The 18,022-nt window shown below is 39.1% G+C and overlaps 1 protein-coding gene across 1 annotated transcript in view; it reads right to left on the bottom strand.

The window, feature by feature from the left end:
* Positions 1-18,022, bottom strand: part of LOC141009090 (zeta-sarcoglycan-like) — a 155,374-nt gene that overhangs the window by 52,268 nt on the left and 85,084 nt on the right. The gene's annotated exons all lie outside the window — the stretch shown is intronic.

Here is an 18,022-nt window from a genome sequence, read left to right as displayed (position 1 = left end):
GGAAAGATCAAAAAACCTTTTGCACAAAACCATATTCTGCATGGCTAGATACTACTAGCAGTGAGAGAAATGTTAACTTTGATGAAGTAACCCTTTTGTAAGCAGCTTTCATAAGAAAAATCTCATTTTCTGATCTAATTTTACATTTTATTATTTTATTATTAGGAAAACATACTTTAAGTGATATTACATTGTTGCTACTATTTCATAGATTACTTGTCATTACACCACTAAAATAGTGTGCAGGTAGGTTGTGTGCATGTGCCCACATTATCACAGTAAAGATGAATGGTAAGCAGAGACCTCAGAGGTAAAATGTTACAAACACAAGAAAACAGTCAGACAGGACTGCCTTGTGTTTGGAGTTTGTAAAGTCCCTGTAAAACTTTTCCCTTGTGACTATGTCTTGAGGACAAAAATATCCTTTGAAGAGAAATGTAGAGTGTGACAAAGCTAATATAGAACATGTTGAAGACAATACTTTGGATAATTGACACACTTTCTACCCCATGTGGAAATACTCATTCCAGAAATTCTGGTTTTAACACATTTACATTGTATTTACACACACATGTTGAACAATTTGTGTGTAGAAGAACAATAGACAGAGTGAAAAAGACGGAAGAACACGGAAGAACTTCAAAGCTAGCAGACATGTTTCGACTCACACGTCAACAAACAGTTTCCTTGTAACACAGTAAACACAGAGCAGGACTATTGCGCCATCCAACTAGAGCTGTTTCATGTTGTCCTCACTGCAACAACAACGAGCACATGTTAAAACACAAACCTTGGTCAACTGGTCGATATTCCCATTCTTTTAGTGGAGATATGTGGCTATTGACTGTCAATTACCCAATGGCAAGCATGCGTCACCTAATATTCATAGTCAATAGTGGCAACGCACAACACATTGCCAATGTTCCAAATAGTTGGAAAATCTCAGTAGATATGTTGTAGACCTTTTCAAGAGAAAGTCTATAGAGAGGTCTGAAAAGTTGATCAATCTACTGACAAACTTGACAAATCACCAGCAGCGGTCTCAATGTCAGTTTGCCCTTAGTTCATTCTGTTCAACAATGTTTCCCTTCATTTTGTCATTTGGACTGTGATGTGCTGCTATTCCAACCCTGCTGAGCCTAAAGAAAAGCCTCTCTCCGTCTCTGCCTATCCCCTTACTTCACTGTCTGGGCTCCCAGGCTATTACAAGTGTCAATTAGAAACCCAGAGTGCCTTGTCAGTAATAATCAAACTTTATTAGCAGCCATCAATCTGGGATTAAGTTCTTTTTCTCATCTCTCTTTCTCTGTCTTTATCCTGTCTATCTCTCCCTCCTTAAGCCTCTCAGTCCTCAACCAACTGTGTGAAAAAGCAATTGAGATTTGTGTTGTGAAAGGCTCACCCTAAAGCAAGCTGTGTGTATGTGTGTTGCAAATGCATGCAAAGACTTAGAGGACAGAGGGGAGGTGGGGCGGAAGGGTTGACAGAAACGGGAGAAGTATGGTGAGAGGGAGATGAAAGAACAGAGAAGGAGAGGTTCACGTTTGAGCAGGAGGGATAAAGAGGAAGTGAAGCCGGAGTGAAGCTGGTATTGGACATGTGCTGTGCTAGTTGCTGTCTCAGACGTCTAGCTAGTCCTCTTTGGCTGTTCAGCTCTTGTCCTATAATATAGCTCATAGTGTGGATTTCCAACATGGGTGCAGGTCAGCATATTTCCAAAGATTTGTGTTTTATTCGTAGAGAAATGTCTTCTTGTCTTCTCAGGAGGGGTGTACAAAAGATTCTGAAACAGCAGGAGATAGACGGATTCAATAACAGTGAGATCTATAAAAAACTAAAGAGAAGTTCTTGTATAACAGACACATTTCAAACAAACTGTAGAAGAGCAGTAGAATCAGACAATGATGTAACTGTTTATATACTCTATTGTCTGTTTACAGCTATTGACAAATACCTCAACCAGTTTCAGGCTTGACTGGAAAAAATACAAAGGTATGACAGATTATTTTGTAATGATCCGTGTTATGACTCAATCTTCTTTTTGCACTGGAGCTGTAAAATGTAATTTCATAATAATTCTGCCTGAAAACAAAGCAATACGGTGCTCTACATGAGTGCAGCGACAACATGAGACAAAGTGGACAGAAGTTATGAGTTTCAAATGATCGCTTGGAAAAAAGGACTGCCAGTTTGAGAGTGGAGCGATGGCTGGCAGAAACATCTCCACTGAGCTTTTTTACTTTATGCACATGAACGGTGGTGCGGTGCTGCAATAGGGAACTAAAGGTTTGATGTGTTCACTTTCTTTTTTTATGCTGTGAAACTTCTTTTGAGTTGCGTTCTAATTGATGTGTCAGTCAGTAATCCTCTAAACTGCGAAATGGAAAAAAGGCTTAATATAGCAATAGTCACTTGTGAAATGTTTGTTCTGAATGTCTGTTAACACCGACAGTCGTCAAAAGAATAAAGCTTAAAAAGCATGGAATATCAAGACTCTCCGCAGCAACGCTAATAAAATTTAGAGGCTTTGAAATTACATAACATCATTGCGCTAAATGTCTCTTGTCACTGTACACATTAGACACCGTGTTGACAACATGAGGGGCGGTTTGTCCTATAATAATGATCTGATCCTTTTGTTTCATCTTGTTAGTGATCTACAGGTAGTTAATTTTAATTCTGATGTGTAAATTAAGTGCTTTTGGTCAATTAATTTGCTCCTGTAAATGTCTCTCCTACTGGTAACACCAAAGTAATTCTGCTGTCGCCAATAACAACAGGACTCCTCGTTAGGCAGACATGTTAATTGATGCACTGACTTAAATAATCACTTCCTGACAGGATCTCCTCTGTTGTCACGAGTGAATCCCTCAGCATGAAACTTCAGTAATAATAAAGCTTTTGAAATATCTCACTGATGATGAGAGGAGCTGGAGAAAGAAATGTGACAAAGAGAAGCACTACAGTACACTGCATGTGACTGATGTCCTGAGTCAGATCTGAACTTTTCAACATCTCCAGCCTGACATCAGCTTCAGTCTGCTGAGCCATCAGGGGTACAGGCATTTTAATGTTTTAACCATGCTGCTAGAGCCCTGTGTTCAGTTTATTACCACTTTAAAACACCGCATTTAATTTGGGATAATGCATGCACACTCAACTAAGTTTTGCCTATTCATACCAGCCTGCTGTTACATGTTAATTTCTGGCTGTCACACAAAACCCCTGACGGCAAATGTAGTTTCACTCACATCCCTGCTCAACAATGGGAAATTGGTATACAAACAAAATCCTTACACTTTCAAAGTTAATCATAGAATGAAAACTTTCCAATTGTTTGTACCTCTTTTGACTTTGCCCATGAAATTTCATGTGATGGTAGTGATTTTTAAGTCCCCTTCCTTTCCCTTAAATGTACAAAGGGCCCTTAGAGATCCCAAAGCCTCCAGCAGCATTGTTTAATTATCCAACTTGCTGTTTCACATATTCATTTATTCATTAATGGTTTGTTATGAAGTGCAATGTGGTGTGAGAAACACCTATCAGATACAGGGGCTTATACCACAAAAAGGACACTTTGTTAAGAAGCTGTAATCAATATTTTCATATCAACAACAGGTCAGATGACTTTATGTAAGGTCACCCATAGTCATTAACCAACAGAAGTATCACCCAACTCTGCAGTTTCCTTCAGTACCACAGAAGCTTATTGTTTTGGTGTTATAGCCCACAACTTTACTTTACTACTGTGATTCAGTGTCACTGCTTCTATCCGCTTTGTTTGCAGATGCAGGTGAAATCAACTGCATGCTCCCTGCCCATTTAGCAGCAAAAAAAACATTTCTCTCACACATTTGCCTCAATTGGTGGTAGTCAAAGCACAGCTTAGATGAGACTGAATATTCTCGATATATGTATATACTAGTCAGTGTTTCGATGACTTGTAACTTGACCTGATACATTGTGACTCGAAAGACTTGTCTGTTTCAGTTTGATTAAATAGGTTTTTAGGTCTGACTGTCAGTACTATAGTAGGAGAGGATATATTTTTGATTAAGAAGAAATTAAGAAATAAATAAGCTTTTCTAAAGTTATTTGTTTTTTGTTTGATTACATTTATTTCACTAAATAACACAAAATTCATTGTGACACTTTTTGAACAGGTTAGATAAACTTGGAGCTTGCTTGAGACTCGGGCCGTATGACTTGGGTTATGCGGGAATGTGTAAACATTTAATTGATCTGGTGCATTCGCACAGCAAATATTCAGCTACTACACTCTTCTACTGTTGGGGCTGTCAAAGCTCTAGTGAAAAAACAAGGGTTTTTATCACCCGTTCAAGGGAACATCAACATCACTCTGGACACTGAGGCTGGAGTGTGACGCCTCCAACTCACTGTTACCCTACAGAAGCATGATCCCCTAAACTAGCCGGATGGTCAATTTTATGCATTTATAGGTTCCTTTAATCACAACTTTAAATGAACTCTGCATCTCTTAAAGAGGTCCTCCTCTTTTCCTTGCAGCTCAAGTTCTGAATAGGGTAAAAACAAAAGAAATATAATTTATTAAACTTTCCACATACTTCAATGGAATTCTTAGTTCTCCAATTTGTATTCTGTAATTAATGACAGGACATTAAAATGGTCCCTGTGTAACTTTTTTTACTGCGGCACATTAAAGCATTGAGGCCATAATAAAGTTATATGGGTTGGCTATCCTGGATTTTTAATTCAAGGCTTTAAATTAGGGCTTCTAGCAATGATGGGATATGACGCAAGAGGACACCGTAAAAGGATTGGGGGATAGGTACAAAGGAGAGTGTGGCTAAGCCAAGTAAACACTCTATGCATGGTTGATTTTCCCAAACAGGTCAAGATGAATTTTTAATTAAAGTCAGCTTCAATGTGCTTTGTGATTATGCCTCCCTACCACCCTCACCTTCCCTTCCCTCAGTATCCTTCTCTCACGCTCTTGCAGATTAGAGATCGCAGGAGTGCGTGAAACAGTATGTGACATTCATGTAATTATTTGTTCTCTAAGTGTGTGTGTCTGGTCTTGAATAGTTTTTGCATACATCCCTGTCAAGGCATATTTGCATACATGAATGCTAATATATTCTCCAGCCAAGGAACACTTCTAAAATTAGGCCATTTTTGTCCCTTGGCTTGTAGAGAAAGTCTGGTCTTGTTTAAATGACACTATAGTTTTTCTTAGGTCAAAATTCAGGCAATATGCTAAATGCAGCATTATGGCTCTTAAGTAAAAGATGAGGTTATATAACTCAAACTTTAGTGTCCTTGCACTGGTTCAATGTGGATTTTATGACTGTTTTTAAGATTCCTCTGGCTGCTTTCAATGCTTGGCTGGGTCTGGCCATTGGCTAAATCATTTTTCACCTTTTATGAATTGAAGTACAGGGATCTCCAGGCAGGGCCCATTCAACAGCTCCACAGTCTAGACTCTAAGGTTAGGGGGACTTCAGGCCTCTTCCGCAGGAGCATCAGCAAAATTGACTTTCTGGAGCCATAATAGCTGACCTGAAAGGATCTGTCCAATAACAGAAGGTGCAAGGGAAATCTCTATAACTTCACCTTTACCTCTACAAAGGAATTTGTGCCTGTGACATACTACAGTGAATGTACATTGTGTTGCTTGTCCAGTGTGTCCACAAATTGAAAATTTAGAGACAGTGTTTTTACATTGTTTGTATACGTACATATGTACATGTGTGAGTGTGCTTCTGAGAGTATCATGGCAACATGTGCTACAGGTGTGAGTTAAATATATACTGTGCATGATTTTGCTAAAAAAATTATGTAAAGATTCATAAAAAAATAATCCCTCTCAGTCATCACGAATGATGAAGTGTCTGTATCTGCTGAGACCCTACCCTCTGCCTGTATTGTCTTATTTTCTTTGTATTTTGCTGCGATGTTTCTGGGCCGGCGCAGGTTGTGAGGTCGGGACATGAGTCAGTTTGAAACAGATGAAGACGCAAACAGCTAACAGGATGAAGTGTGTGTCTCACTGTGTGGAGGTGAGAGCGTGCTTATTGTGCTTTAGAATGTAACCTCTGTGAAACAATCAGAAAACAGCATTTTATTTTGTTTTATTTTTGTATTGCTTTGTTCTCATTAACTCTTCATTCACTCTCTAGCTCGCTGACATGGCTGCTTTTCTCTCTCACTGCTGGTGAGGAGCTTCCGCCTTTGAATGCTGTGTTTACCAACAGCAACCGACAAATCCTACATAGTATATAGCCTTTAATCAACAGCCAGATTAACAGACGCTGTGCCGGTGCTACAGGGTCCAGAGATGCAACCTGGGGTGCAAGTACCTTGATGTCTGTGCCCCGATATTCACACTAGCACACAAACGTGCAATTAAAACTGGAGACATTTGAGCTCTGTGGAGCTTCTCTCTCTCTAACGCACTCATGCACGAACCAAGAAGTGTCCTGACACCAAATCCACCAAATGAGACTTTGAGCAGGAACCAATCTGCATTTGTCTCCTGAAAAAAAAACAACAAAAAAACTTTACTGACAGTGTTTTTGACATTTTTGTCAACTCAACACAAGCAGCACACTCTCCCTAAGATTACATTGGCATTAAGCCTCTCATTGGATATGCTCCAATGATCATCAACCCGCGCATACACATGCAAACACACTTGCCAAATTAACTCTCCCTCTAAGTGATGTGACCACAAGGAAGGTTTCTTATTCATGTATGCAAACTATTGTATGTGTATGTGCATATCTGTTTGTTTATTAATACTCATGCAAACAAAGAGCAATGAACAAGAGCAAACATGACTGTGTGCCATACAAGATGCAGGGATGGACAGATAACAAGAGGCCGTGCTGCAGCCTTTTTGCATATAGTTTTATAAAGTAGTAAAAAATAAATAGTGATTGCAACATACGACAACACGGACAGTGCGAACAGCAGAGATGATTTTTATTATTTTGTTCTAAATCTCCAGTTAAAAGTTACTAACAACACAAAATAACTTTCTCTGTCAGGTGAATAATTTTGGCTTTGACTGATTTTACTCACTTAACTTCCCGATTAGTTATTCAAACATGGCAACGCTTATCAGTGGATTAAGATGAGCATTCTGTTGAGTGAGCCTGGCTGATATGCTTGTCAGTTCCCCTCCTGTCTAGAATGTCAAATTTAATGAATATTCAAAAGCCCAATGGGCTCTTTTGTGTGTTCTGCAAGGGGGAATGTTCCTGAGGGGGGATTTGTGCAAACCACATTACGCAACGCATGGCACATATGTGGAAATACTTAATCAAATGTTGAGTGAAATGTTTCTCCATCTTCTTTGTGAAAATAATAACGCTTCGTTCCCACCAAGGAAATGACTGGATGCATTTGGTTCCACATTAGCATGTAAGCACTCATGGTTCTGAGCAAGGAGATCAACTGAATCTGCAGTTGAATGGCCATCACAACTGGTTAAGAAACACTCACTCCATGTCAGGAAGGACAATGTCCAGAAGCAAACACTTAACGTGAGATGTACAAAATTCTTTTAGTTATGTTCACTCTTTTGAAAGCTTTCCCTTTTTGCTAGATGCATAAATGCACTTTGTGACTTTTGTGTTGGTGTTTTACTTGTTATGGGCCCCTAGTTGTAAATAAACTATGGAAAATAAACAATAATATATATTGTAATAGCTTCCAACCACTGATGTTTCAGACAATAAAAGTCAGCAACTTTTATTAACTTCCAATTTCAGTCCTATAGATTTAGGTTTTGGTTAAACACAAGGCCTTTCCTGTTCATCATTTCCATACTGACTAATAATGTAGGCTTTTACTACTGACTAATAATGTAGGCTTTTACTACTGACTAATAATGTAGGCTTTTACACTCATACACTCATGTCTGTGGAGTGTTGTGGTGTGGGTAAAAAAAAACCAAACAAACTGAGGTCTGGGTGGTTGATAAAACAAGGTTATTTTTTCCCTGTTAAAGGCCCTCTACGTAACAATCCGTAGCATTTTACATATATTAACTTTTTATAGGCCATATGTGAGCGGATGGTAACGTGATCTGAAAAATGAGAACTTCCCCGTCTCTCTCACTTGCCTATACAAGCATTTAGAGGATATATTTAGGTTTATTGCTGCTGGACTGTGGATTTCTTTGTGAAGAACTTGGGTCAGATTTTCCATGACACTCCAAAGGATGTGGTAACTCAAGACCACAAGAGCAGCCAAAAGAATATTGTATTGGTGATGATCATTTGCCTTTTTCGCCTTTATTTGATAGATGACAGCATAGCACAAAACTGTAAATACACGAAGCAGTCGCCCTGCACGACTACAGTACTCATCGCAAGATGATCTTTTATAAATGCTGGTATTAGTTTTCTTAGCTCTAGGACTCATTTTATACACCAGAGATCACTTGATGAGCCGTACTGCAGTCCCCTTAAAGTGTCTTTGCTGGCATTTGTTGTCAGTTAAGTTCTATTTGATTGAATATTACTGCTATTCAGCTGAGAAGTATATCACATTATCTCTTTCTTCTTAATACCCTGCAAAAACGTCTGCCTTTTACTCCTGCATAAGGTACAACGTTTAAAATGTTCAGTTGAGCTGAAAGGTGTTGTTACCGGGCAACAGCATTGGCTGGTAATGTTTTCACCATGTGAGTCTTTGTGTGTATGTGTGTGTCATTATGGCAAATAATGGAGACACCAACCATAGAAGTGATTTCAAGTATTTTACATGGTGTTTACGTATATGTCTGTCTGTCTGTCTGTCTGTCTGCCTGTCTGTGGACTGTGTCACAACCGTGCAAGACACAGTCACAAAACTTTCCAAGTGTGTTTGAGATCAAAAACGAGGCTGAGTTCGAAGATGGGTGTGGACCAACCCGTGTGTGCTGCATGGCTAGTGAGACTGTTGACGGGTGTCGCGACTGGTGTGATTTCGTCTCTCATTCAGGCAGAAGGTAGTAGCGGTGTTGTACTGAATTGCATCATCAAGTGTTTCTATGATTCTTTGCCTGAAATGTGTTTGGACAGAAACATAATGCAAGAATTACCAAAAATTTGATCAGGCTGTATGACTTCTATATTTTTGGTGAAAAGACATCACAGACGCCACTAAAACTGCTTATATGAAACACTACAAACACACAGTCAGGAGTCAAGTTGTGAGCCAACTTGGTGCAAAATTAGTTGACTGAAGTTTAAAAAGAGCTCTGTACTCTAAGTTAAGTGCTACATGGCACTGAAGTGAGAGAATAAAAGAGGGAAAGAAGAAGGCAAAAGAGAAAGCAACTGTATTATTTTGACCCTCTGAAAGTAAACATCATGCAACACGGCCATGATGCAACAGTGGGAAACAAGCTGGTCACCACATCATTGTGTTTGTAACACTCAAAGAGAGAGACAGGCCCTCTGCTGCACCACAGCACACCTTTAATCTCTTCAAGGTGTCTCTCACAACAGAAACAGACAAAGATAAACGAGGACAAAGATGAGGAAGGGAGTAGAGGGAAATACTGGGGTGAAAGGAAGAAACTGCATTGCAAAGCACTTTTTAATCCAACTTTTGAATTTTGCCACAGGTGGGAGGGAGAGATTCATGCACCGAAGGACACAAATTATTTATTTAGAGTTGATTACAGTCATTAATATAGTAAGGGAGGAGAGAAAGAGACAGAGGGAGAGATAAATGAGTGCCGTTTGTCATCTGCATTAATCAACCTGATCTCTGGAGTGGGGCTGTGGGATGGAGGGAAGATGAAATGGTGGAAGGTGCAGATGAAAAGACAGGCAAAGATTTTTACTAAGCAGTTACATATTTCTATGGAATTTAGAGCCCCAAACACAACCCAGCAACTACTGTATCCGTTAACACAATTAATGATATTGCTAGCTTGGGGCCTATACTTGAAATGAAAACAGGAAACCTTATTCAGTAAACTAAATTTCATCTCATTTAATTATCTTTCCCTCCCCTTTACACTCAGCAGAGGATCAACTGAAGATTCTTCATAGAAGAGTTGATGTGAGTCAAATAAGTCCTGTTTTGTGTATCTCATGCATAATTTTTCAATAAATCTGACACCGTTCTTTTTCTCTTCCTCGTCTTTTTGATGGATTGTTCCTTTGTCTAGACAACGGTGACGTGAAGTACCCACAATGGTGAGTATGTCTGCATGCAGACTACTGTTGGGGTTCTGATCAGGTTTTTGGAGTAATCTCTGTATATGTTTGCTCAAGTAAACATCATATCCTGGTGGCTGAAACCAGCAAAGTCCTTGACCATAGTTTTGAGACAATTTTGTGACAGGTTGTTCTATAAAGGAGGGCATGAAAAGCAGAGCTTAAATATTTTTCAATACTTACTTTACCAGACTGAAGCATATTTATCAGACAACTTAGATGTGATTAGATCAAATTAAGTAACTATCTGATCTACCAATTCACAATAAGGTAGGCAGGGACATTAAGAGAGAGATGAGATGTTCATGACTACAGAGCAGGAAATATTAAATATCTGGTATAGCAGTGGTGGCAGAAGTATTCAGATCCTTTACTTACGTGAACACACTAATAGTCCACTACAAGTAAAATATCTGTATTCAAAACATTTCTTAAGCAAAAGCATGCACAGTAAGCATAATCAGCAAAATGTACATAATGCATCAAAAGTTGAAGTGCTCACTGTGCAGTAAAATGGTCCCAGACAGTGTTTTCGGCTTTGTGATGATGTATGAAGTTTATTTAACTTAAGATGTAGGGTTTTTTTTTTCAATGCATAAACAACCACTTCATCAAGATTAATAATTAACACATCTGCAGATACATGCACTTAAGTGAATGTACTCTTTCCGACACTGCAGTACAGAGGGAAGAATAAAAAATATTACACTGAAAGTCAGCTAAACGTAAGCAAAGCTAAAGAGAAGCTTTGGCACATTAGAAACACCAGTATACATGCGCTGTCTGTCTATAGGAAGGGATGATCGTCATGCTGCTAAACTCTTGTGTTCCATGTAACTCAGGTTTTTGCAGTGCTCACCATAAAATTCTTCATCTTGGGTTAAAATCCATAAATAATATACTCAAGAGCCTAAAGCAGGAGAATGCATGTTTTCTAGTGCATTTAAAAGCCAAATGTTGACAACTACTGTTCACATCCTGCACTTCATTTAAGTGGGAAATAGCTGCAGCCTGTGTCACATTGATAAATTTGGAATGAGCTGCAGTTGTGTACTTTGCAGTAAACAAATATGAAAGACTACTAGAAGGAAACTTAGCAGAAATTTTGCATTACGTTGCCAGATTGTAACACTGATGAGCTAAGTTTAAGGTGATGCTAAGCCTGAAAACAAACCTGAATAGGATCAGGCTTGGAGGGGTGCATGGTAACTGCATGGTTAAACTCATTAAACATGCTATGAACGTTTCTGAGTAAGAGAACTATTAACAGAAGTTTTTTGTTTTTTTTATAAATTTGAAAGGAATACACCTCAACCAGCTACCTTTATCACAAATACAGGTATTGACAAATTTGACTGGGAAAATAAACCTTATTTCCCAAGGTAAGCCTCACTTCATTGTTAAACTTACTTCATGAAACACCACTAACTTGAGGTTTTAGTGCTACGTGCAAAGGTGTGTCTTTCACTCTAGTAACACAGTAATCAGAAAAAAAGGCAAAAATCTAATGAAAAATATCACACATTAATGTATGTGTCAGCCTGAAACAACAACCTGCAAACGTAGCTGTGCCGCCTGTCACTTTTGCCATCCAATACTTCCAACAAAAATAAAATATAGAAATGGATGAATGAACGAGAACAGCTGCTGGGCTTGAAACTTTCAAAGTTTTCAGGCCAAGTTTGGATCTGACCAAAAACTCGGAGCAGGTTCAATTGTTTCTTGCTTTCTTTCCCTCTCGATGTCTGTGCCTTTCAAACCTCTAGCCAAGCCCCAGGCCCAGACCCAAACTTATCACACAACCTCGGAACAAGACATAAAAAAAATGACAAAAGTTTCCTATTTTCACGCACAGTAGACAATCTGGAGCTGTTCCCCCTGTTGGAAAAGTTGAAGAACTCATGGCCTTGGGTAGATCTGATTTTACAGCTTCCTACTGACTTAACATGCCTCTGTGAACATAATTACATTAATATCCTGAAGTCATGGCAAATGCAAGCTGCAAGAGATAATAATCTTGCATTTAAATATGAGTTAGTGAGCCTTAACTGAGACGTTTTATTAATTGACCTTTTATATTTGCAATAAAAGCCTAGTGCCAACTTACAGTACCTGCTTTTAGGCAGCGTGGTGCTTACATTAAATGGTTTTTGCAGAGCGTAGATGGCATCTGACTTAATTCATATGAATGTTCTTTGCACTCTTTTATTACTTTGCAACGCGCAGTTAGAAAGATTTATTCAACATCTTCCAGTATTTGCAGTTATTAAAAGTCCACCTGGATAACAGTGCCAGTTTAGTGCTTAAAATGTAAACATGGCAATAGTGCCTTAGGGGATGTAGTGGTGTTCAAAATTGAATGCAGGTCCGGAAGGCAGCTTGGGCAATTTAGACTTTTATTCATAATACGCACTGTTATAGATGTTTTGCTTTCCAAACATGCCTAAAAATACTGAGTCATTGCTCCGACCTTGTGGCAGATTCTTCAATCATGGAGCATTCTGCATTATTTATGTTTTAAACACAGACAATGCAGGAAAAGACAATGCTGTTCCACATTATTAGTGTGTCCCACAGAAAACTTTATTTTCAGCTTGCACTATTGTTGGTTGTAAACAAGCAGTTTTTGATTGGATGGTTTCAAATGTAAGAATTACATGGACAGTGATGGTTTTACAAACAGCTTTTCTACCTGACAAGGTGATTTTGTGCAGATGTGAAGCTGGATTATTAAGAGAGACTGACAGTACACTGTTGCTTTATGGCAAACAATTTTCTGCTATCCTTGCAATAAACATCGCACGCTCATAAACGCACATAAAGTCTTCTTTATTGCCAGAGGGCGACAGAGTTCTTACTTGACTTACGTCACCGAGCAGCATTTTTTCTGATGTTTTAATGTCCTTTTATTAAACACAGAAAAAACAGATGGTTATTGTTCACGGCCATATAACTCTTTCCAGTGCATAAACAGTAAAATAATCTTGTAGCTTTTACAATGCTCCATTCAATACTTTAGCCACAGATAAAACATTTCCCAGGTCCTATTATGTGATGAAGCTGCAGACTCTGCAAAATAAACTATCACATCAAAAATGACTACAAAATTGAATCAGTGCCTCTCAGACAAAGTCTAAAGACACACATTTTTTACAAGCTTTCTGAAGGATTTATTCATACATATTAAATTGCACTCTATTGTCATACCATTACTTGGTCTATGACTCCAGTCTGTTTCACCAAGTGTATGAAAAAGAGTAATGGAGTGTGTGAGATATCATTAAGGCACTTTCAATGATGGACACTTGTGAGGCAGTTCAATGTGTTTTGATTAGAAAGCTGCTTTATTAAAAGTAAAAAAAATAATAATAGTCACTACTTTATTATAATAAAAAACCTTCACAGCCTATTCCAAACATCCTTTGCGATATATGCCTGCAATACCAGAGGCAAGGAGAGCGCTCTCATGCTTGAAGCTCTATATATCTGTCATTTCATTATTGTGTCCAACCACCAGCAACAGTATGAAGCCTATAGTTCACTGGTGCAGAAGGATGACTTCATATGGTCCATTAAATCCGTTCCTTACGGCAAACAAAGCCACACATATGAACAAGTCATGAAAACAATATTTGCCATATTGCAGCCCAAACAGTGTGCAGACAATTAGCCTTTGTGCAATTAAAGTGCAATCATAAGGATAAATGGCAACAGTGGCAATAAATCCATGTCTTTATTGAGTCCTTGATGGCTCTTTAAGTGTATTCCAGTTTGTTAATGCTTAGCTCTATGTATTTTTAATTGCCTCATTAGAACCATTGATTTGATCATAGAGAGGAAGTATAAAATGAGGAAGACGTGCTGTCTGAACTTGGCTGATTGGATGAGGGGGAGAGATAAAATTAGACTACTCAGTATCTCTGTGTTTCTCCGCCAGCCAAATCAAGCTAGAGAGATCTCACTGTAGCTGAAAATGTGATCACTGCGAAATATGATTGTTATGTACATCATTTGTTTCTCAGAGGGGGATTTGAAAAGATGTAGATTTTATAATTAGACTGTGTGTAATGGAACAATTGAAATTTATGCAAGGCTTTGCAAGTGCTCACTCCGCACACTAATCAGAAACCAATTTTAGCCGACATTCAGCTGTTAAACTGCTAAAGCAATAGCATGTTTCTGAAAATGAGTGAAAACAATAATAAATTGTATGTGTTCTTATATGACTACAGATATAACCATAGATCAACTCATTATAGTCATAGAAACAGCAACACATGACAATTCAGCAACACTTTCTATTAGGGTACACATATCAACCATTAACTTTTTGCTTATTAGCCTGCATATTAGTAGAATTCTGACTCCTCATTAGTCATCATAAAGCACTTATTAATGACTTATTCTGCATGACAATATTCTACAACTACTCTGCCATTATCTAAAGCCCTATGACCAATTTGTCAGGCTTTTTCATTGCTGGATATAATTTGTTGCATTTCAAAATATAGTGAAAAGGTGTGTATGCGAGTGTGTGGTTGAGCGAGTAGGAGAAAGAAAGGGGCAGCGAATGATAGCGGAGCAAAGGAAAAGCAGTAAAGCTGAAAATGTTTGATTTTAAGGCTTGTGTCATACAGTCACGGCTGTTATTGTTTTAACTCTTGCAGTTTTGTGTTTTATTACATAAGAGCAGATGTTATTTATACTGTGTAGTAAGTAAGGGAGAATTACTCTTCTGTGGTGCTACCACCTTGTACGGCCAACACTGAGCAAAGCTTATAAAGATTGCAATTCACGTACAACAACTTCTGACTTACAATCGATAAGCAGTAATTATGAGGTTATTGAGGGAAAATCTTAAACCCAATAAAGACCAAAGCTACACAATAAGACAAAACCATTTCAGAACATTGCAGGGGAAAGCAGTGTAAGTTAGCCCGCCACAGCTTGACACAAGCTGGCTGATGGTGTCAAATTTCATTCAGTTTGTCAAGTTGCCAGTGGCTGGTTTTCTGACCATAAAGGCCCTGACACACCAGGCTGACGGTTGGCCGGCATTGTCTGGGCCGTCAGTGAGCGTCTGTGGCTCTAGTTTGTTTTGGCACTGAACGACCCCTGTCAGCGGCTTTTTGCCCAATAGAGCATGTAGAATCAGTGGGCACGTTGGTGAGAGAAATCACTCAGAATGGCTGTTCATGTGCGCTCTTCTACAACTTTTTATCAGACAAATTCTCGATTAGAAGTGGCTATATTCGTGGGAGTGGTGTCAAAAAATGCAGCTTAATAATAATAATAATGGTTTTGTAAATCCACAGAGGTACTTCCTTTCAGGCAGGGGCAGAATGTACAAGTTAACCGGCAAACAGCTGTGTTCTTTGCAGTGCAGCATTTTGGCCGAAACACAGGAGACGTCAGGCAAAGCAACAGTCGGCCTTTGTCAGTTTGGTGTGTTAAGACCTTGAGGCATATCATCTGTTTCACCAGCCAATCAGTGCCACGTAGCAAGGACAGCTGGTTAAGTCAGTAACATATTGCCTCTGGTCGAAATGGCAGTTTTGGACGGAGGAAGGAAAAAAAACACACATTTATTTGAGTAACTTAACGTGGCAGTTAGAACAAAATTAAAGAGAGTCGTTGCTATGGAGATGATACACTGTCTCGTCTTGTTGCATTGGTGTGGCAGGTTGTTAGAACGTTTCAGGCCGACACATTGCAAGTTTTAACTTGCCAATCTTTGGTCTGAACAGGGCTTCAGATAATGACCAAGTAGTTGTAGTATATGGTCATGTAGCATAAACTATAAATAAGTGTTCTCTAGTGACTAATAAAGAGCTAATATGCATGCTAATAAGCAACCAGTTAATGGTTACGATCCCCTAACGGAAAGTGTTGCTCAGAGTTTGACTTTCTCTTGGGAAATTCACCCCACGTTTACCACAAATAATTAACCATCTTCACTCTTTGTGGTCTTGGCCGTTCAGTCCCCTAATTTCACTGCTTTGATAATCCACTTTTTAAGATACATCAGCAGAACGCCTAAGAATTGAGGTGATCCCACCTAGATAAAAGAGAACATAATTAGTGTAAGAGGGTAAAGATAATGAAAAGATAAATGTAAGCCTGAGTTAAGGAGAAAGTAACAAGGTCAGCGGGGAATTCATTTGTTTAATAAAAGATTAGGTCCATGCATGATTAAAAAAAGGAAGGGAGTGAAAGGTAAAAATGACACAACAGAATAGATGAAAAGAGGGAGCAAAGAGCAACGAAAAAAGGGCAGGAAGAAAGACGGGGGAAATGTGTGAGGTTGTAAAATGTAGGATGGAAAAGCGAGAGAGGGAAAACTTTAGTGCTGAAAGTCACTTTTAAAGTTTGGAGGGTTTTGTTTTTATGGCGAGTGCTGTATGAGCGAATGACCGTCCCACTGTCCTGAGCGTAGTCACAAACACACACTTACACACTCTCACGTCCCAAATTGAACTTTCCGAACACACATGCAGCTACACCAACACAAACATTTGTCCTTACTCCTCCAACGATGCATTTGGCTTCCGCTATGCTTATAAAAAAAAAAATGCCCCGATAAAACCACACACACACACACACACACACACATACAAACACACACACATACACAAGGGTAATGAGTGCTACCAAATAACTCTCCCGCTTGGGGAGAAAAAGCATTCATAATCAGCAGCATGCACTTAGAAAAATGAAAAGTCAATAAGACAGCCAGAACATAAACACACAGCTCACACAGGCTGTAATGACTGGAAGCTTTGCCAAGAGGCAGACACACAGGTAAAGAGACTGGATAGGAAAAAATAAACAGTGAATAATAACGGAGCTGACCGGTTGAAGTCTTTAAATAGTCTGTTATTAGTACTGTGTATTTGCTGCCTTTACATAAGTGCAAAAAGGCATTTGAGGCTTTTCTCTGGTGTGTATCGGGGCTCAGAATATGTGCTCCTGCGACTTCAGGCAAGGATAAAGAAAAGTACTGCTTAGTCCCTTATTCCAAGTTTTTCCATTCATTCTGTTAGTTCTTATCACCACGAATGTGATGTTTTAATGGCCACAAGCAGGATTTTGGTGGCACTGATTCGTGCACTGGGGCCAATAGTACACTGTTTCTGATATCAGCCCCAAACACCTAGAGAGTTATTTTTTGTGCAACTTTCGGAAAACTATAACTACTGCTCCTGTGATTAAAAGGTTCATGTCATTTTATATCAGTATTTTACATTTTGGAGCTTCATTCTGCTACTTTCAGAGATGACAGTCCCACTGCGTGCTGTACTTTCATTCAACGGAAGCCGTCCCGACAACACTGCACTGCCTCTAATGCCGAGACATCATCACCTAGGCGGGTGAAAGGGTATGGCTTCAAAACTCCCAAGTTCACTCATCATCTTTATGGTGGGCTATTCAGAAGACAAAGATGACAGGTTCTCACTCACATTAACGAGCTGACAGCGACGGGGAGGATGGACGAGGAAGAGCCGTGATGGAGGGATGAAGGAAGGGGAGGGGGGAGCAATAAAAACGGAGATGGGAAGCTCAAGGCCAACACATGTACTCAAACCCTCTCTATCAAAAGATGGGCCCTTGGGGGGACACAAGGTAAATGTAGAGTGTGTGTATGTCTGTCTTGGGATATTCAGTCCAGTTTGGCAAGGTGTGAGCACTTCTTAAACAAGTCATTTTTATCATCACAATAGAGAGCAAAAGGTTCTGGCAAATCAGCTATTTCTCTGGGTCCTTTCTGTAGACTCCACTGACTGACCAGGCTGGAAAGTTTGATATTAATCTGAGTGGTT

The sequence above is a fragment of the Pagrus major genome, chromosome 1 (genome assembly GCF_040436345.1).
Source record: "Pagrus major chromosome 1, Pma_NU_1.0".
Classification (NCBI taxonomy): Eukaryota; Metazoa; Chordata; class Actinopteri; order Spariformes; family Sparidae; genus Pagrus; species Pagrus major.
The sequence above is the reverse complement of the archived record's forward strand: the minus strand, read 5'-3'. Positions and strand labels throughout refer to the sequence as shown.